Consider the following 20984-nt stretch of genomic DNA (forward strand, 5'->3'; position numbering starts at 1 on the left):
TTTTTCACTGTGTGAGTTAAAATGAAGCTATCCAGTCCTTTCCCCATAAGACCCACTGAAAAAAAGAGATACAATATTTCTGAGATTATCACCATCAAAGGCACTTCAGTGACTGTTTTCATGAAGACAGACGGTGGCTCCCTGCAAAAAGCAACGTGCGCTTTCTCGAGACTTTCAACTCCAGACCGAGTGTGACATCCACGTCCGGCTCAAATGAAGTTGGGACAGCACTGGAACCTATTCCGTTCCCGGCTTAGGAAGGCTTCCCTCAAGGGAGCGGGGTTCAGACTGGACTAGGTCCCCGCTGTTTTCGCTGCTGCCCAGGCGGTGTGACCGTTGGGAGGCGGGCTGCGGGCTGTGCGCGTGTGACACGTGCGTGGGGCTTGAGTGCGCGCGCCGGTGGGTGTTCGGGGGTGCGTGTGTGAGCTGAGGGAGCCGTGAGTGTGAGGGGCGGGGGCCGGCGAGTCTGCGGAGACGGGGGCTCCGCGCGTTGGAGGCAGGCGGCCGAGGAGCCGCGGCAGAGCGCGAGGCCAGGCTGGCGAGGCCGGCGGCGCCCCTCAGCTCGGAGCCGGCGTGCGTTAACGGTCTGGACGCGGGTCCCCGGCGCGGGGGGCGGGAAGGGGGCGCGCGAGGGCGCGAGGCCGGCCGGGGGGCGGTGCCTGCCAGCCGCTCCGGGTCACGTGGCGCGGTCACGTGGCGCAGAGCCGGGCCCAACGGCGGCGGCGGCGGCAACGGCGGCGGCGGCTGCTGAGGGAGGCGGAGACTCGGCGGAGACGCTGAGGGGAGGCGGCTGGCGGCGGCTGGCGGCGGTTGGCGGCGGCGCGGGGCTGCTGGAGGCGGAGGCGCGGAGGAGCGCGGGGCCGCCGCCACCGGCACCCGGAGGTGAGGCGGACGCGGGGCTGTTGTCACCGCCGTCCCGGCCCGGGGCGCTGCCGCCCTCGCGGGGAGGCGGCGGCGGCGGCGGCGGCGGCGGGCCCCGACCGCCGGCCGGAGCGCCCTCGGGAGCCGGGGCGGGCGCTCGGGGCCCCCGGCCTGGCCCCTCTGCCGGGGCGCCTCGGGCGGGAGGGCCGGGGCGCGGCGTGCGGGCCCCCGCCGTGGGCTCTCCGGAGGGTGCGGTGGGGAGACGGTGGCCGACACCCGGGCTCCGGGCGGCGCTGGCTGCCGTTTAGCGGTTTGAGCCTTTTGTTTCAGTTGTCTCAGAAAAATGGGGCGATAGAGGAGCTGGGTGCGCGCGCGCGTGAGTGGGTGTGTGTGGTTGTGTGTGTGTGTGTTTGTGTGTGTAAATCAGGAGGCGTTTGGCTTGGAGCCATTTTTTTTTTCCCCCTGAATCGTGGAGACAGAAAACCCCTTAAAACGGTTCCCCCAGGGGACACGGTGCGGACCTTCTTCCTCCCCGGCGTCTGGACCGAGTGGATTTCCCTCCCTGCCTCTTGCCCACCTTTCACCCCCGTCCCCCACCTCCGTGAAGCCCCCCGAGCGAGCGGGGGAGTCTGCAAAGCGGCCCGGTCACCTGTCGTGGCAGCTGCATGGGAAGGCTGGCGCGTGTGCTGTCTGGTCGGTGCCGTTTCCTCTGGCAAATCACGGGGATTCCGCTCCGAACGCCAACCCTTCTTCCCCTCTTGCCTGCGCTTAAAAACAAAGTGCAGGATGCCGCCTCTGAAGTTTGACCCGTCTGGGCCAGTAGGGAGAGGTGTCTTACTTTTCCTCCTCACACCACTTCAAGGTTGGAAAGGTGAGGTTCTTCTCGCCTTGTGGAAGGAAATTAGGGTGACCCAGCCCTGTCGGGGGCGGATGTGACTTACCTGCTAAAGGGCCATGGTGATCAGAAGTCTTGGAACACTTCTCCTTGTGGACAGTCAACTCCCCTTACAGGGAGCTCCGCCCTGGGTTTCTCCCCCTTGAGGGCTCTCCTCCTCTTGTATTTTGCAGTAGTGCAGCAGCACCTTAAGGATACCTAGTCGGGCAGGTTCTTTAAAAAAAAAAAAAAAAAAGCAGGGAAAATAATTTGTTACTGAGGTTTTGCAGAATGTGAAAATTCACCTGGGGGTCCCTTGCATTGTGTCTCAGGTATGCATTCCTTGGAGTTGAGTTCTTGCAGGCGGGGCCACTGGGAGTGGCGCTGTGGCCCTGGAGGAGGTTCACCCCTGGATCCCGGCAGCTCGGTTTGCTGGGGTTTGGCGTTGGGATGGATGTGAAGTGACAGGGCACCTTGCGCCTAGCCCCTGCGAACAGGAGGCAGCCTCCTGGACTGGCGACCTCGCAGGGTGGTTTGGAAGCTGATCTGAACAGTGTACAGTGATAGCTAAGGCTTGTGTTAAGGGGATCTCAGCCGTCCCTTCTTATTTCTTGATAGTTTACTGTTGTGCATGTAAGTATATGAATAAATTTGTATAGCAAAATCTAGTGTTTAGTTCCTCAATTATGGCATAGTACTTAGTTTGTGTGAGAGTGGCTGGAGGATGTGAATTTCCTTGGAGAATTTTAAGTGCTCTATTTTAGTAAGGGCTGTGAAAGTAGCAGTGTTTCCATGTGATGGGGGAGGTGTTGACCTCTAGAGTTAGAAGTGTGTAATGATGAGTTAAGGATATAGGGAGATATATAGTGGGTTTTTTTTTTTTTTTTTTTTTTAAACACAGTGGAGCTTTATGACCTGGGAGAAGAGTAGAGAGCCAGTACTTACTGTGGCTGAGAAATAGTAATGAATTTACTACTGTTTATTTTAAAACTGGATGCATGAGACAAGTGCTCGGGCCTGGTGCACTGGGAAGACCCAGAGGAATCGGGTGGAGAGGGAGGTGGGAGGGGGGATCGGGATGGGGAATACGTGTAAATCTATGGCTGATTCATATCAATGTATGACAAAACCCACTGGGGGAAAAAAAAAAATAAATGAAGGAAAAGGGAAAAAAAAAAAAAAAAAAACTGACTTCATTTAGAAAAGATGTATCATATCAAACTTCTAGTTTTCATATGGAGCTGTGCAAGTGGCAGTTTGATTATGTTTTCCCCACCACAGCTCCATACTTTGGCCACCTGATGCCAAGAACTGACTCATTGGAAAAGACCCCAATGCTGGGAAAGATTGAAAGCAAAAGGATAAGAGGGTGGCATTGGATGAGATGGCTAGATAGCATCACTGACTCAGTGGACATGAGCAAACTCCAGGAGATAGTGAAGGGCAGAGGAGCCTGGCGTGCTGCCGTCCATCTGGTGGCAAAGAGTCAGAGATGACTTAATGAGCAACACCACCAAAACGCTGGAAAAAAGTTTTTTTTTAATCCATGAAAGGATACGAGGTTCATGAAACCTGTTTTACACTGAACCATCCAACACTGATGCTGAGATTTCCCAGTAAGGAAAGAACAATGACCACACAGCAGCCTTCTTTCAGGATGCATTTCAGTACTCTTGCTGTGATGGGCTCTGAGGTCTGAAAGAGAAGCCCAGGTGGTCTTTTGATCTTGCTGAAGGTTCACTGAATATTCGGATTTCTAGAAGGTTTTTTGAGTGCCTACTGTGCACAGGGCTAGGCTTGGACATTGTTCTTCATCTGTTTCACTGCATTTACAATATCAATTATAGACTCTTTCCTGTTCTCTTCTGTAGATGGAGAAAGACTGAAGATAGATTGAGTGACCCAACTATGCATGTGGTTCATCACATGCATTAAAAAACTGAGTAAAACTTCCGTTATGAAATGTGATTTACTTATTTCATTGGTCCCTAGTTAGGACCCTGGGAAGTATTTTCAGTATTACCAAAAGCTTTCCCCAAATTGTACATTTGCCCTTAGTGAGACTGCAGGGAATATGTAATTCAAATGTCAAATGTCTTTTAATTTGGCTGGGATAATGTTAATTTAGTTAACTAAACTTTTAAACATATTAAACATTCTAAGTTTTTTGTGATGAAATATGCATAATATAAAATTTACTATGTTAAGCATTTTTAAATGTAAGATCAGTGACATTAAGTACTTTCACCTTGTTGTGCAGCCATCACCACCAGCATCTCCAGAACTTATTAATCTTCCTGAACGGAAACTTGTATCCATTAACTTCCCATCCTGGTCTGTCCTCCTCCTCCTCCTACTCCTGACCACCACCCTTCTACTTTCTTTCTCTGTTTGACTACTTTAGGTCCTTCATATAAGTGGGATCATCCAGTAATTGTCCCTTTGTGACTGGCTTATTTCACTTTGCATGTTCTCAGGGTTCATCCACTACTTCCTTTTTAAGGCTGAATAATATTCCGTTGTATGTATATACTACATTTTGTTTTATAAATATTCTAAATTTTAACACTGAACATTAGCAACCGAGGTGCTTTCGTGATAATCAAGAGCTCTCACTGAAAATTATAGATACCTTTGTTTAATTGAAACAAAATCAGATTAGTTGTTTTTCTAGTGCTCAGTACCTTTAAAAATATAGGAACGGTGGGGGATAAAGCTAAGATGTACATTATATCCTTGGTGGGTCCTGTAATTTCCCTTCCACGTGCATAGTGACATATGGTGTATCTTTCTGAAATTTGCAACTGATGCAGGTGATGTTTTTGTTTCCCACCTAATATTGTAGTGATGATGTATATGGAGGAATATGCAGTGCTTGTCCTGAGGTATAGATTATATGGTGGTGGTGGTGGTGGTGGTGGTGGTGTAGTTGCTAAGTCATGTCTGACTCTTGAGACCCCATCGACTGTAGCCCGCCAGGCTCCTCTGTCCATAGTATTCTCCAGGCAAGAATACTGGAGTGGGTTGCCATTTCCTTCCCCAGAGGATCCTCCTGACCTAGGAATTGAACCTGGGTCTCGACCTGCATTGTAGACAGATTTTTTACTGACTGAGCTATGAGGGAAGCCCTATAGATTGTATAGGAAGGTTTATTTCCCTTTGTTTACCACTTTCTAGGGCTTCCCAGGTGGCGCTAGTGGTAAAGAACCTGGCTGCTAATGCAGAAGACGTCCCTGGGTCGAGAAGATCCCCTGGAGGAGGGCATGACAACCCACTCCCGTATTCTTGCCTGGAGAATCCTTCATGGACAGAGGAGCCTGACAGGCTACAGTCCATGGGGTCGCAAAGAGCTGGACACGACTGAAGCACCTTAGCATACCACTTTTTGAAATCATGCGTTAGTTCCCTGACATGCTCCAGTGGGGATGGAGGAGGGTTCTTTTCTGTCTTTTTTTTCTTCTTTTTCTGAGAATCTTTATGAACTCGTCTGTTTTAGTGTATATGATGTGTTTGAGTTCATTTCAATTACTGTTCTTTTGATGCTTAAATTGCTGCTGTACCTCTAGTCAGATAGACGTATTCAGGTTGGCTCTGAGTCCTTACGACACACCTCCAGTGGCCTGTAGTAGCTTTCTTGCTTTCTGGTGTGACGAAATATTCCAGGCTTATCCTGTACTCTTCCTGTTCCAAGGGAAGGGAACGTAAATGATCAATAAGTATATTAAAATGTTCAATTTTTCTAGTAATTAAAGAAATGAAATTAAAAGCAAAAATAAGGGACTTTCCTGGCACTCCCAATAGGGGCACAGGCTTGATTTCTGGTTGGGGAACTAAGATCCCGTATTCCATGCACTGCTGCCAAAAAAAAAAAAAAAAAAGCAAAAATACGGTAACATTTGTAATAAACCAAATGTTTCTCCCTCAAATTCTTATGTTGAAACCCTGTCCCCCAGTGTGCTGGTATTTGGAGGTGGGGCCTTTGGGAGATAATTAGGGTTAGGATGGAGCCCTCATGATGGGATTAGTACCTTTATAAGAAGAGAGATACCCAGAGAGCTCACTAACCCTTTCTGCAACATTTCCTTCCCCGCCCCCCACCATGCATAAAGAAGGGATCATTTGATCCTATAGCCAGATGGCAGCCATTTAGAAAGCCAAGAGAAGAGTCTCAAATGAAATCTACCTTGGAGTCTTAACTTTAGACTTTTCAGCCTCCAGAATTGTGAGAAATAAGTTTCTGTTGTTTAAGCCACCCCAGACTATGGTATTTTTTAATGGCGGTCTGAGCCAACTAAGACACCATTTTTCAATGATTATATTGGCAATATAATTTAGACTCGATTTAGACCTTAATGGATGTGAAACAATTTGGTAAAGCTTGATATAAGGTATTATATTATTATGATTACTTCTGGTATGCCTCCTCTTGGTAGGTAGTCTTAATATTTGGGCATTTCCCAGTTTGGAATGGGAATAAGGATGATAGTAATTCTCAGTGCTGGTGAAAATGAAGGAAGTGTGTACTCTTGGTCAGATTTATAAGTAGATTTATAAACTGATGCACTCATTCTAAATAGCCACGTAGAGTGTAGAGTGTTAGTCACTCAGTCATATCCGACTCTTTGTGATCCCATGGACTGCAGCCCGCCAGGCTCTTCTGTCCTGGAATTCTCCAGGCAGGAATACTGGAATGGGTAGACTTCTCCAGGGGATCTTCCTGACCCAGGGATCGAACCTGGGTCCCCTGCATTGCAGGCAGATTCTTTACCATCTGAGCCACAGGGGAAGCCCACAATAGCAACTGTTATGTATCAGAACGTAAAATTCACATTTAACTCAGCAATTCCATATTTAGGAATTTATCCTGAAAAATAATAGGAAAAGTTAACAAAGATATGTATATAGTAAGAACTATTTACTGTGCACAGTTATTTAGTAAATAATCTGAGTAAAGAACTGATTAGAGTAGTTTGCATGCAGCCATTGAAAATAACGATATAAGTCTGTTTTAACCAGTCTGGAAAGATGCCCATTATAAATTATTGAGTGAAAAAGAGAGGTTACAGAACTATTGGCATAGAAAATGCTGGACAACTAGGCTTTGGAGGCCAAGAATCATACCTATGAGAATCTAGGCTTCAGGGACTGCTTAGTGAGCAATCTGTTTCAGGTGTCATGGTCTTGAAGACAGCACCCACTGATTTCATTCTAGTGTCATAAGATTTCATTTTCCTGGAGAGAGAATATGACCGGCCTTGTTAGGTAATTTGTCAGTTGCTCAAAGTTGACAGCACCACAAAGATGGTACTTGTTTTTAGAGTCCAGGAATCATAAGGTAGGAAAGCTTCTTGATGAAAGTGAAAGAGGAGAGTGAAAAAGCTGGTTTAAAACTCAACATTCAAAAAAACTAAGATCATGGCATCTGGTCCCATCACTTCATTGCAAATAAATGGGGAGACAATGGAAGCAATGACAGACTTTATTTTCTTGGGCTCCAAAATCACTGCAGATGGTGACTGCAGCCATGAAATTAAAAGACGCCTGCTCCCGGGAAGAAAAGCTATGACAAACCTAGACAGCGTATTAAAAAGCAGAGACATCACTTTGCCCACAAAGGTCTGCATAGATAAAGCTATGGTTTTTCCAGTAGTCCTGTATGGATGTGAAAGTTGGACTATAAAGAAAGCTGACCGCTGAAGAATTGATGCTTTTGCACTGTGGTGTTGGAGAAGACTTTTTTTTTTTTTGGAGAAGACTTTTGAGAGTCCCTTGGACTGCACGGAGATCCAACCAGTCCATCCTAAAGGAAATCAGTCCTGAATACTCATTGGAAGGACTGATGCTGAAGCTGAAGAAGCTCCAGTATTTTGGCCAGCTGTTGCAAAGAACTGAGTCATTGGTAAAGACCCTGCTGCTGGGAAAGATTGAAGGCAGGAGGAGAAGGGGACAACAAAGGATGAGATGGTTGGATGGCATCACCAACTCGATGGACATGAGTCTGGGGAAACTCCAGGAGTTGGTGATGGACAGGGAAGTGTGGCGTGCTGCAGTCCATGGTGTCGCAAAGAATTGGGACAGGACTGAGAGACTTAACTGAATCAAAGGTAAGTTGGGGTACTTTTTTTCACTAAAGAAAGGGATGATTCCAGGAAGACAAGGAGATAGACACCTGCTACACATTTAAGTGGGGCTTCCCAAGTGTCGCTAGTGGTAAAGAACCTGCCTGCCAATGCAGGAGACACAAGAGACTCAGGTTCGATCTCCTACAGAAGGAAATGGCAACTCCAGTATTCTTGCCTGGGAAATCCTATGGACAGAGGAGCCTGGCAGGCTACACTCCATGGGGCTACAAGAGTCTGACATGACTTAGTGACTAAACCACCACCACACATTCAGGTAAAATTAAATACGTTCTTTGCTCAGAAACATTGAATTAATTACTACATCTCCATAAAAGACTACAAACTCTGATAAACTTGGTCTTTCTTTTCCTTTTAGCTTTTGTTTTTGTCATGTTAGAACCTATACAAGTGGATCACTTCTGTTTGATTTCTGTCTTTCATAGAAAATAGTGGGTCAGAATTAAAATTTTGGATTATTCATGGATTTTAAAAATTATGCAGTTTTCCCTTTAAATGTGGTTAATTCAAAATGAGGTATATTTCGCTCATGTCAGTAAGCAGAAATAGAAGTCTTTGCATTTGTGTGGTGACAAGGATACCCACCTTTCAGAGAAAGAGTGTTTTTAGAATAGAATGGAAAAGTAGTGTTTATGGAAAATCTCCAGTAGCAATGGAATAGTAGGTTGTAGAGTGTGGAAAATTATTTTGTAGGTGTGGAAAGGTCTGTGCAGATAATACAACCTTACTTGAACATCTTTCTCACTGTTAGTATTTTTAATCAAAAGCATAATTAGAGTCAACATGGAAAGAGATTTGAGAAAGATAACACATACTACAGTTTAAGATTCATAAGTTCTCACTTTTTAAAAATTAAAGACTTAATTTAGACCTTAATGGATGTGAAAGGATTTGGAAATTTTTTATGACAGCCTCAGCTAAGTCTCAGCTGTTGATCCCAAGCTTTTTACTAGTTGGGACACTCAATTTTACAGGCTCTTTGGTATCTGCCTTCTAAAAGTTTTGCTCAGTGTTTTCAAATTCTACTTAGATATAGACAAATGTCACTGGGTTCAGATTTTTTTCATCCAAATTGAATGTTTCTTTGACCAGTTTCTTGCAAACAATAAAGGGAAGATTAGTTTAGACTTCTGAGCCAGTTATACATGATGTGTGTCTGTTAATTTTTAGCCTCTGGCAAGAGAAATCAAGAGTCTTATGTAGAACATACTTTGAGTACTGTGTTGTTGTCCCCATACTTAGCTTTCCTTATCTTTGGCTTTTAAGAGTATATGATACTGTCCTAGGAAAACACATGGCACTGTCAGTGATAGCCGTGACAAAATAGTGTTGTCAGAGGCCCTCCATGAGGTCCTCTCCATGAGGACATGCTGGTTAGTACTGGAATAGTTATAATATTCCTGAAAAGTTGATCACTAGTGATGGTACCATATGTTAAGAATATATAGGCTCAGCCTCACCCATAAATCAGTTTCTTAAGCTTCAGACAGCCTCTTAGCTGGATGGGCAAATTCAGCTCCAACGGTTAGAATATCAGAATATGCATGATAAGAAGTTAGGCTAATGCTGTGGATGAAAAGCCTGCACACCCAGAGCTGACATTTCAGCTGACATTTCAGTTACTGTATGTAAATGTTAAACATAAGAAAATTTGTGTATTACCATCTGTCATATATAAGAATGTCTTAAAAAAAGTCATACCTGGAATTAACTTACGTGAGAGAAAGGAGTTTAAGGAGGTTGGATAATGGGACGGGTAGGTGGGTGAATGTGGCTTAACTCAGGTCACGTTTTCCAGTGCCTACTAGTAGTTTGAATCCTTTTCATTTTTGTGCTTGCTGTAAAGATGGCAATGAGAAATGCGAAACCCATGGCCCATGAAATGAGAAACCCGGTCTGTGCTTTCTATGTAGGAAGTTAACTTTTTAGAATTTTCTGATATCTGAATGATGAAATAAATTCTGTAATATTTGAAATGTTTGGAATAAAACACAGCAACTCTTAGTAAAAGATAGCTCACAGTTTGCTTATTCCAGTAGTAATAATTTTTAATACTTCGATGGAGTATGTAAATGTCACACACATTGTTTTGTCTCCTCACCCAACGGTGATTCTGAGGGATTTGGAAATAAATTAAGTTGTGTCGGATTGAGGTGCTGCCCAGAATCTAACCATTGTGGCTTACTCGAGCATCAGTTCCCAACCTTTTTGAATTTATAGCATCCTGGTTGTGTTTGATTTTGCATCTCTCTCCTCCTTATCATTCTTACAGCCATGACAGCCCAGATCTCTGTTATAAGTGGAGAATAAAGTGCTGATATATGAAGTCCACAAATTATCGCCATAATTCAATTTTATCTAATTATGTCAACCTTTAATTTTAACTCATCAGTACTGAACCTTTTCTGGATGATTAACAAGCTGTGTGATTACAGTGCTGTATGGAATAGAATTCTTTAGGTTTTTGATCAACTCATTAATGTTGTTTTGAAAAATTTTGTAATACAGCATAGTAAATAGGGGGCTTCCCAGGTGGCGCTAGTGGTAAAGAACCCGCCAGCCAATGCAGGAGATGTTAGAGACGCAGATTCAATCCCTGGGCTGGGAAGATCCCCTAGAGGAGTAAATGGCAACCCACTCCAGTGTTCTTGCCTGGAGAATCTCATGGACAGAGGAGCCTAGTGGGCTACAGCCCAAAGGGTTCGTGAAGAGTTGCACACTACTGAAGTGACATAGCATGCATACACAAAGTGAATAGGACTTGTATCTTACATATATTGATCTGCAAGCAATGGGATAGAGAAACCTTAAGTACCCTCCATAGTAGGTCCCTCCTAGGCTAAAAATGCTTTTCTTTACAGAAGTATGTATAGAAACAGTAATGTTTATGAGGTGCTTTGGAATCGGCTTTCTATGAATTTAGTGTAATAAATTTATTGTAAATAAGTAGAGAAGCCTCAGCAGTGACCCATGGTTCAGAAATGGTGTATTGTTCTTAATTCTGAGAGCCTGGAATACCCCCATTGCCTTCCCCTTCTTTGCTGACTGTGATTTGCAAGTGATGGTGGTCTCCACTGGTTAATGGTCATAGAAATGGAGTCTCCTTGGCTGTCCTTCTCCGATGTTCAGATGGTGAAGGTTTTCTCTTTGGCAATACACAGAAAGAGGCACATGCTTGGCTTTGGGGAATGGAGCTATTTCTCTGGTGTACGCAAGACAGCTGAAAGTTTGTGGAGGGGAGGTAAGCACTGTCACATGAATGGTACCAACAATCACTGGAGGTCAATTTAAGCCAGTTACTTCACCCTTTAATTCTGGGCAGTTATCATCAGTCCTTTTACTCGATGGTAAATGACTAGCACATTTGGTTTGAGTTGAGCCTCCTTTGGTGGTGATGAGCAGTAACATGAACCCAAGGTGAAATGTCTGAGGAAGGAGGCATGCTGAGGGGCTTGGACTCATTCATAGATTAGATCATGAATGAGCTTCCAGAAGTTAAGGTTGAGTTTAATTCTTCTCCTCTCAAAAAAAAAAAAAAATTCTTCTCCTCTCTTTGTATCTACCTCGCCTTAAGCACTGTCTTAAGTACTTAGTGTTATTTTGAGAAGTGAACCACCTCATAGCATAGGAAATTCTAGGTAAGTAGCACAACAGAAGGTCTGCAGAAGGTTATATATCAATATATAATATAACTATATTATATCTTATATTGGAGAATATAATCAACTTGGATGCAGACTTTTAGCTCCTATTTTTTTTTTTTTGTAAAGAACTCAGCCTTTTATTGTATGTGTTTAGTCAAAAAGACCAGAGCCCATGGCATGGTCAGACTCTTCAGATTCTTTTCTGGGCTTCTGCTTTCTTGTCCTCACCCGGGGGCAGCAGGGGTGGAGGGGGGAGGACCTCCCGCTGGTGGAGCACCAGCTGCTGGGGCAGGTCCACTAGCCCCTGCCTTGCAGGTGAGGTCCCTGATGTTGACACTGGCCAAAGCCTTAGCAAACAAGCCTGGTGAGGAAGGGCCAGTTTACACCGGCTGCTTTAACGAGGGCATTGATCTTGCCCTCTGTGACCATCACCTCTTCGTTGTGCAGGATGAGGGCCAAGTAGATGCAGGCGAGCTGCAAGACGGAGGCCACCGTGCGGGAGAGTATTGAGGGGGCTGCCGCGCGAGGTGCTAGTCACTGGCTGAAGTGAGGGCTTCACCCCAGCACAGCTTGAACTTCCTCCGAAGGATGGAGCATCTTAGCAGCAGCTGTGGAAAGCAGCTCCTGAATTTTTATCTAGTGGTTTTAATCATGATCACACTGTTGTATGAAAAGTATCTTGTTTCTTGACCTCTGTACTGTTTTATGTGTGAAACTTCAGTGTTCTTTTTGCTTAATTTTAATATGATAATATGACTTAAATTAATTCTTAATATGATTCTAACTCTGACATAATATAAACTATGCATATATGAGGACATCTTTTTAAAAAAAGTTTCTTACCGATTGACTTTTGGCTGTCCTCAGTCTTGGTTGCAGTTTGAGGGCCTCTCATTGCTATGGCTTCTCATGTTGCTGAGCATGGGCTCTAGAGCATGTGGGCTCAGTAGTTGTGGCTCATGGACTTAGAACCCTGCAGCATGTGGGATCTCCCCCGACCAGGGATCAAGCCTATGTCCCCTGCACTGGCAGGTGGATTCTTAACTACTGAACCACCAGGGAAGTCCTGGGGACATCTCGAAAGAAATACATTCTTTCTTCAAATTCTCTAGTCCCCTTCTAAATTTAAAAGCACAAAAATAGCAACAACCAAAAGATTACTAAGATAAGTTGGTTCTAATGTAAACTGCTGAGTTGTTGTAGCTATATTTTATTTTTAAAAAGATGCTTTTCTTTGAATATGTGAGTCTCTCTAGAAGTCCAGATAAATGGGGCTCCAGGTGGGAAGCCACTGCCCACCTGTGGTGAATGCTTTTCTGATTCCCTTTTTTCTGATTGGCTGGTGCTGAAATTTGATTCTGGTTTTGACCTGTGGAGGTCTTTGCACACCTTAGTCTTCTCTCAGGATTCCCTCTTCTGGACCTATTTTCACTATTATGGGCCCCAGGCAGGTAGCCTTAACGTATTGGGCTTATAGAAGAAAAGAGTCGTGGATTCTAGAAGGATACTTTGGTTGGGAGTGGTGTAAGAAGTTAAACGGAGTTCACTGCTTAAGGGGAAGGCTGCACTGAAGTCCTGCTTTCTATAGCAGAGCCCCTAGGCGTGGGGGGTGTGGTGGTCAGAGGTGGTGAGTGGAATGGGGAAAACATGTGGTTTAAGGAGCCCAGATTCGAGTTTGGACATACGGGTTTGAGTTGTGTGAAAGCAGATGGAGCACTTAGGCATGTGGCCTTTTCTTTCTTTTAATTAAAAAAAAAGTTTACTGTGTTCTGTATATGTATCCCTCTTCTTGTTTATAAATGATTTCCTCGTTTCTTGGTTGCCTTTCAGTTCCAACTCTGTTCCTAGTACATTTTATGTATAAAAGTTCAAATTTTCTATGTAGTCAAATCTATCTTTTTACCATAGTTTCTGCTTTGATCATTTGCTTAGAAAGTCTTTACCTGTGTAGTGCTTTTCTTTCTTTTAATAAAGCAGTCAGTTGTTTTAAACTTTAAGCTTTTAATCTTGAAATAATAATCTTGGATTTACAGAAAAGGTACAAAGATACTTTGTACAGAGAGTTCCTCAGGCTCTTCCCCCAGCTTCCTCTAATGTTACCATCCTATAGAAATATAGAGAATTTGTCAAAACTAAGAAGTTAACATCAGTGCAAGTGCGTTGTCATTAACTTAAGCTCTAGACTTCCTTCCAGTTGCACCAGTGTTTTCACTGATGTCCTTCCCAGGGTACCACACTGCTTAAGAGGGGAGAGTTTTGAAGAGGCAGGACCACACATGGCAGTGTGTTCTGTGGAGTAGGTGGGCTCCACACCCTGCACTTGTGTGAAATGTGGCAGCTTTATGGTTTACAGAATTCTTTCACACACACATAATTTAGATGGAAAATATTCTTTTTTTTTTTTAATTTATTTTTGGCTGTGCTGGGTCTTCGTTGCTGCGTGCAGGTTTTCTCCAGCTGTGGTGACTGGGCACTACTCTGGAGTTGCGGTGTGCAGGCTTCAGTAGTTGCAGCACGTGGGCTCTAGGACACAGGCTCAGAAGTTGTGGTACCTTGGCTGAGTTACTCTGCAGCATGTGGAATCTTCCTGAGTTAGGGATCGAATCCAGGTCTCCCACATTGTGGGTGGATTCTTTACCCCTGAGCCACCAGGGAATCCTGAGGGAAAATACTCTTGAACGTCAGTCTTATTAGACACACCTGCCCCTAGGAAGCGTGTGTCTTGGGAGTGTCTTCTGCATTTGTGTGGCCATGTCGGCATAGAAATACCTCTCAAACTGTCCACACTGTTTCCCTGCATGGCAGTTCCCTAGAATGTCTTTGCTCTCACACTGTTACCTCATTCTTTTGCCTGGACTGGAGTGAATAATCATATGTTGTTGATTTTTTAAGTCTCAGAAAGGCACCCTCACCATGAAGTATTGTTGTAAGTTCCTTGACATCAAAGTAAGCCCAGAATATCATTCTTTCATCCTCCAGAATTGTGGTGCTAGACTCCGCCGGTCTTCTAACTTTATTGCCCAAATGGTGTTGTATCTAATGAGAAAAAAATGTGGTTGGCATAGACGAACACATGTTTTACTCTTTAAATGGGTTTGAGACTCTGGAGCTTGCTCGCCCATCTCTACCCAGCCGTGAGTGGAGACAGATGAATGAAGTCAGAGGTGGGGAGGGCAGACAGGAAATTAGGTGTAGAACACAAGCCATGTTGGATGACTCCATGCCCACACTGCCTGATAAAAATAGCATGAGCAGGGAGGCCTTAGATGCCTCTGCACTTGCCATCTATAGGCATCACGACTCACACGCCTTCACGTGAGCGGGGCTGAGCTTTCTCGTGGGCGACCGCTGGCTTCTACGGTGCATTCAAGTCAGTCCCCTCTTCTGACTGAAAACACATTTTCTCAGCCTTTTCTGACTTGTGAAACACCAGCACCCTGCGTTTCGATTTAGAAAGCAGTGAGAATGTGATTGCCATGCATGCTTGAGGAGAAGGGATCAAAGAAAAAGCTAAGAAGAGGACCCTGAGCTGGTTTTCTGCAGACCCCTGACAATCTCTGTAGAGTTGTTCTATTCTATCTCAACTCTTAGAGAAAATCAGTAGGTCATGTTGGAAAACCTCCATCCAGGTCACAAGTAAATCAATAGAAATGTAATTTTTAAAGCACATGTCCATTAGTAGATTATACCTGCTTCAGTTTGGCCAGAATTGGCCTCCCAGCACCCTCCCCCACTCAGAGGAGTTTTTCTTGGTGGCTTGTGACTTTTTCTATGAGTTTTAGTTACAGTCATTGCTTTTACAAAGCCTTTTTTTTTTACATTGGCCATTTTGTCTGGTCTTCACAGCAACCCTGCACATTAGGTTAAGCATGTATTTTTCATTTTATGAGAAAACTGAGGTCTGGGGGTATGCTCATGGTCGTGTAACTGTTAAGCAGAAGTCTTGGGACAAGTCCGCACCTGATTGAAAGGCCTGCATCTCTTCTCTTCTGCCCTATGGCCTCCCCTCCAGGTTGTTGGCACTGGTGTTATAGACACAGGTGGGCGAGGCCAATAGAGGTGTCTCTTGGTGACAACCGGCATATCTCTCAGACTGGTAACCAGCTGCCCCTGTCCTTTCTTCCCTTTGTAAGGGATCTTGGGCTTTGTTCAGATCCCCTCCCTGTCTGCGTGACTGTCCCAGCATGGGGGTTAGTCCTGGTCTGTGTCAGCCGGTCATGCTGGTCCCGCTCACTGCTGTGACTGCTGTGGGGATAAGCATGAGACCTTCTGTTCTACCAGGAGGTTCTGGAAAACTTCTCAGTCTTAAAATGACAACGCTAAGAAAGGTAGGCCTTTTCTTCTGAGCATGGTCCTGGCTGAATGTGTTGCCTGGAGTTGATGCAGCCGTGTTGCCTCAGTCTGAAACATGAAGCTGGTGCCAGGGAGAGGACAGAGCCTAGAAGAGAGCAGAGCTCCTCAGAGTCCAGCCCCCACTGCTTTTGGACTTCTCGTGCGAAATAAATTTCCCTCTTGTTCATGTGAAGTAAATTTCCCTATTGTATAAGGCAACCTGAGTTGACGTTATCTGTTACTTGTACTGAAAGACACACTGGTTATCTGTTACTTGTACTGAAAGACACACTGTTTCATTCATTCATAGTTGTGAAGAGATTTGATCTGGTCAGAAGATCAGAGATTGCTTCCTTGAGGAAAGGCACAGGCCTTGGTGAAAGAGATCCGTTTTGTGTTGGGCTTTGTATCCCATGCTTAAAGGTTTTGGTCTTTATTGCAGGAGCAGAGCCATTGAAGGGTTTCATTATTGGAGAGTGGCAGGAGAACCGTGAGCTATAGTTCATTCAAGCTACCTCTACTAAAGAAAACCTTGGCTTAACATTCCAAGAGTTCTGTTTGATTTGCTGAGCAGGCAAGGAGCAGTCAGTGGTTAAGGCCCTGGTGATTAGCAGGTGCGTCCACAAAACAGAGGAGCATCTCTGCTTGGAGTCTGATGAAGTAAACAATCTACTTTTCCTTTTCTACCTCCTTGCTAGTGTGTGTATGTATATCACACACACACAAAGTTTTATGTATATGTGTGTGTATGTACACATGCTACATTCACAGAGGCAGCTTTCATGCTTTCTAATTTAGGCATAGTTTGTGAACAGTCTCTCATTCTCTTAGTGTTTGATCATTTAAGTTAAAAAAAAATGGCAGCTAAGAAGTCTGGTTGGAGTTATAAAAACAACCTGGATGGTTTCATTGTAAATAAAGTGTTAAGGATGTATTAATGTGTCTGAAATTGAACTTTTAATATCTCCAGAGGTTTTTCTCCAGGTTTGGTGGAGTAAGATCTGCTCTGATTCTCATACATATGGATACATTAGAAAACTGGATTCCGTCCCAGTGTAATCAGGCCAGGAACCAGCCTGAACTGCAGAGTGGAACTGCAACGAAAGCTGCAGTCTCCTGTAATCATATTAGGATGCGATGTGGTCCCTCTTTATGTTTATTAATTAGTGGAGTTGTAATGAGACTCCCCCCCTGCTTTTAAGGATGCTGATCAGTGGGCATCTGGGCGGGATTGGAGTTGTGTTTGGGAGCCTTCTGCGTGCAGGTGGGAGGGATCAGTGTTTCAGGTGGTGGCAGGTGAGCCTCCCGCCAAGTTGGCATAATGGGAACAGGACTCTTCTGGGTTGCCATCTGTTTGTGGCTGATAGGAAACCAGCAGTGACTTCTGAGGAGTTTATGTAGAAACACTTAGGAATTAGAAATAGTAAGATCATCCTGATCAGGTCTTAAGAGGTGGGGGAAATAGACTGTGGAGTGAGTTTTCATCACTCCTCATTTTAGGAGAAAGCAGTCTGGGTTCAGCAGTCCCCACTCCCACCTCCCCCAAACCACAACTCTATTCTCCCCACCCAGACAACCTCTCAGGTCATCCCAATTCTGCCCTGAGTTGCCCACGGTAAGGAGACACATTATTTACATGACTGTCACAGGTAACACCATGCGTGGTGTTTGTTACAGGGTGGGGAGTTCAGTCTGTGTCTGTGACTCTTGATGTATCATGTTTTTTTGTGGTTTTAAATTGTGGTAAAACATGCACAGTGTATATTTTACCATTGTAGCTCTTTAGATTATGTACAATTCAGTGGCAGTCCATTTACACAGTTGTGTGACTGTCACAACCGGTCATGTTTTCTCCGAGTACTTTGACATACATAAGAAACAGTGGGTGTTTCTTCTCTGTTTACAAAATGTATGTGTAAAAACCATCAGTATGCTCTGTCTGATGGGTGTCCCTCTGGTTTTCAGCTGGGGTTTGCTTCCCTTCTGTATGGGAGTTGACTCGGTTGGTTAGAGGTATTGTGCCCCCATTTCTCTGGATTGGCTTTGCTGTTCTAGCAGCTGGGAGGCTCTGCTCCATAGGCACAGTGCTTTGTGATGGTGTTCTCTTGTGAAGCAGGGGTGTGGGTAGGGAATAGCTCACTTCCCTTTGAGCCTGGCGTTACTTGGTTAACTGGAGGGGCTGACCTCGGGTGGCTTGCTGAGGATGTGTGAGGCTGCAGGTAGTCATCTATTCACCCACTGCCAGCAGCACAGGTGCTGAGGTGCTGCCTGCCTCCCTCTGACTTGCAGACCCTGCTGGGTTCCCTCTACCTCCTGCAGGCTTCTATCTTGTCTCTGAAAACAGTCAACAGAAAGGACCATGGAGTCTGCTGTCAGTTAGGGGACTCTTGGTTACAAGTAAGAGAGATCTAAGTGAACTCAGTCACACATGAAAGGCGACTGGAAGGATTTCGGACTGTCTCCTGGAATCTCTGCAGGGATATAGCTGGGCTACAGACCAGGACCCAGAGACTAGAACACACTGTGGATGGGCCTGGGAAACTCTTTGCTGCTTTCTGTCCCCATCCTTAGCTTCCATCAGTGCTTCTGAGTTCTCTGTTACAGACCAGTGTCTTTACTTCCCGGTTCATGTGGCAGAGCATGGCTACCAACACAACACCCCTGTTCTTCATGTCGTGACTAGAGAGTGTTTCTCTGTTCCAGCATTTCCTGGGAAGAGTTGATGAGGGGTCATGGAAAATGGAACCAGGCTGTGAATGCGCCTAGGCAACTTTACATTCAGATTTAAACAGAGTAATAAACCCCCAGATGAAATAAAAACAAAATACTACCACCCCTACTATTCTATCAACAAAAAAATCGGGTGAGTTGAGGAGATGAACCTGCTAAACAAATTCTGGAGTTGCCTTTTTAAAAATTAAATTTCTTTTTTAGTGAAATGAATTATTAACAGATTTTTTTAGTGAAATAAATTATAGCCTGTTTTTATGTCAGCATTGTTTGAACTCAGAGAAATTGTGGCTGAAGTTTAATTAAGTGGGGTAGCTTGATGTGGGAGATATGTTCCTGAAAACCTGAGAATAAATAAAATATTTTAAATTAAATTATATTTTTAATACACAAGGAGAGTCAGTGCTTAAGGCCCTGATCCCCTGATATCAGAAGGGATCCTTTTGTGAATTTTCTTTCTAAAATCCAGTAATTTTAACCTTGTGAAACTGAATCTTCCTATATCACATTCACTAGATCAAGGTGTACCAGTGGATTATTCATTTTTGCTGTTGTTGTCTTGTTGGGGTCACTGGTTCATTGGCACATCGAGTACCCCACTGATTTCTGAAGTTTTGAACAATAGCAGTCCTCTTAGTTGTTTGGTCACACACGTAGGTCGTCCCCTGTATGAATCTTAGAGCCCTCTATGAGTTGGAATTAAATTGGGATTGAATACGCTTCTGAATTGCCAAGCTGTACGCACTAATCGAAGGAGATTCAAAAGCATCCCCTAGTGATTGCAAGACAAAGACGGAGCAGTCTGATAATCCTGAGAATTGTTCATAGTGCAATTTGAGGGTTTGGGAATTGGTCATCTCAAGTGTGCAGGATCTGTTGTGTTTGCACATCACTCACAAAGGTGGTTTATTACCCATTTGACTTATTAGTGTATTTAAAATGAAAACTCAAAGGTTTTCCCTCCTCAGAAAACGTGGGTTGTGAGGAAGCGTGAGTATTTCTGGCTTTGTGGGGAAGGACATGATGAGCACCTGAGTAAATGGTGCTGCAGTGGAAGACCACATCCTCTGGAAGGCTGCTCTGTCCGACATGCCCCTCGCTCTACAGAGTGTCCTACCTTCTGAAGGACATTTATTACGGCTTTAAAAGATGTATAAGCCCCTGGTATTCTAAAGCAGTGCTAAAGGAGCCCTGCTGTTGAGTGAAAGTTGGGAGTGCTGCATGTGGGTTGTGGGAAACCCTTTATTCCATATGACCTTTCTCTTCTGCACACCATGGGGGATGCCTCTGACATGTCTTGTCTTAAATAGAACATGTGCAACCATCCTTCTCTCTTAGAACTGCAGAGCTGGGATGCTCTGAGGACTGGGGAGACTCAGTGATTTCAAAACAGCAAGTTAGAAGTAATACTGTAAAAACAGAAAAGCATTTACAAGAAGGCCAATTTCATGCGGTGCATTATGGCAACCCAGAAAGAATCAAATTAGTATTGTAAATTTGACAAGGCACCCCACCTTTTAGTTTATGAAGCATATTACATTCTTCAGAGCATTTTTATAAACATTGTCACCTTTGATCTTTATAGTGTTGTCAGTAAAGGTGATAAAGAATGGAACAAATTGCCTCTCCGTTCACAGATGGGAGACAGTCTGGGAGCAGCTGTGCACCCCCAACTAACTAGCACTGCTGACCTGTCCTTTTCACATTTCACTTTTTCTGACCCTCCTTTTTTTCCCCCCATGTTTTGGCTGCACCTCGCAGCATGTGGGGTCTTAGTTCCCTGACCAGGGATCGAACTCGTGCCCCCAGCAATAGAAACTCGGAGTCCTAACCTGTGGGCCACCAGGGAAGTCCCTGAAAACATTTTTATGTTACATTTATATTTGATCATTTGAAGGAACTTTGAGGGAGGGAAGGATTAGGTAAACACATGGATTCATTCATCACTTTGAATTGATTCTTATGTGTTTGGTTCTCCCATTTTACTGAATTCTCTTAATAGTACTAATTTCATTCAATTCTATTTTGCAGATGGAAAATTATATTATTTATAAATAAGGATGATTTTTTCCTCTTTCCTCTTTTGTATGACATTTTTTCCCTGTCATAATGCACTTGGAATTTGTAGAGTGATGTTGAATAACATTGTTGGTGAACATCTTTGGCTTAATCTTCATGTTAGCCAAACTGCCTTTAGCACTGTGGTTTTTAGTCACTTTCTGCATATTGCCCGGTTGCTTTCTGGAAAGGGGAACTGGTATTGAGTGTGTGTGCCACTTACAGCCTCACCAGTGTTGAGTCCCTAGAGTGTTGCCACAGCTCTTCCTAACCTATAGTTCTGTCATGTTAACATTAGATTTGAGTTTTGTCATAGGTTATTTCCTCTAAACATTCTGGAGTCCA

The 20984-nt window shown here is 44.4% G+C and overlaps 1 protein-coding gene across 3 annotated transcripts in view; it reads left to right on the top strand.

Annotated features, from left to right (window-relative positions):
* Positions 1 to 804: 804 nt before the first annotated feature.
* TULP4 (TUB like protein 4) overlaps positions 805 to 20984 on the top strand; it is a 187568-nt gene continuing 167388 nt past the window's right edge. The window contains exon 1 of one of the 3 annotated variants that reach the window (XM_061130428.1): positions 805 to 882. The gene's annotated coding sequence lies outside the window, so the exon portion shown is untranslated. Of the gene's footprint in view, positions 883 to 1626; positions 1733 to 7750; positions 7840 to 20984 lie in introns of those variants that run through there. The other 2 variants (XM_061130427.1, XM_061130429.1) reach the window with 2 other exon arrangements.

Source organism: Dama dama, chromosome 26 (assembly GCF_033118175.1).
Source record: "Dama dama isolate Ldn47 chromosome 26, ASM3311817v1, whole genome shotgun sequence".
NCBI lineage: Eukaryota > Metazoa > Chordata > Mammalia > Artiodactyla > Cervidae > Dama > Dama dama.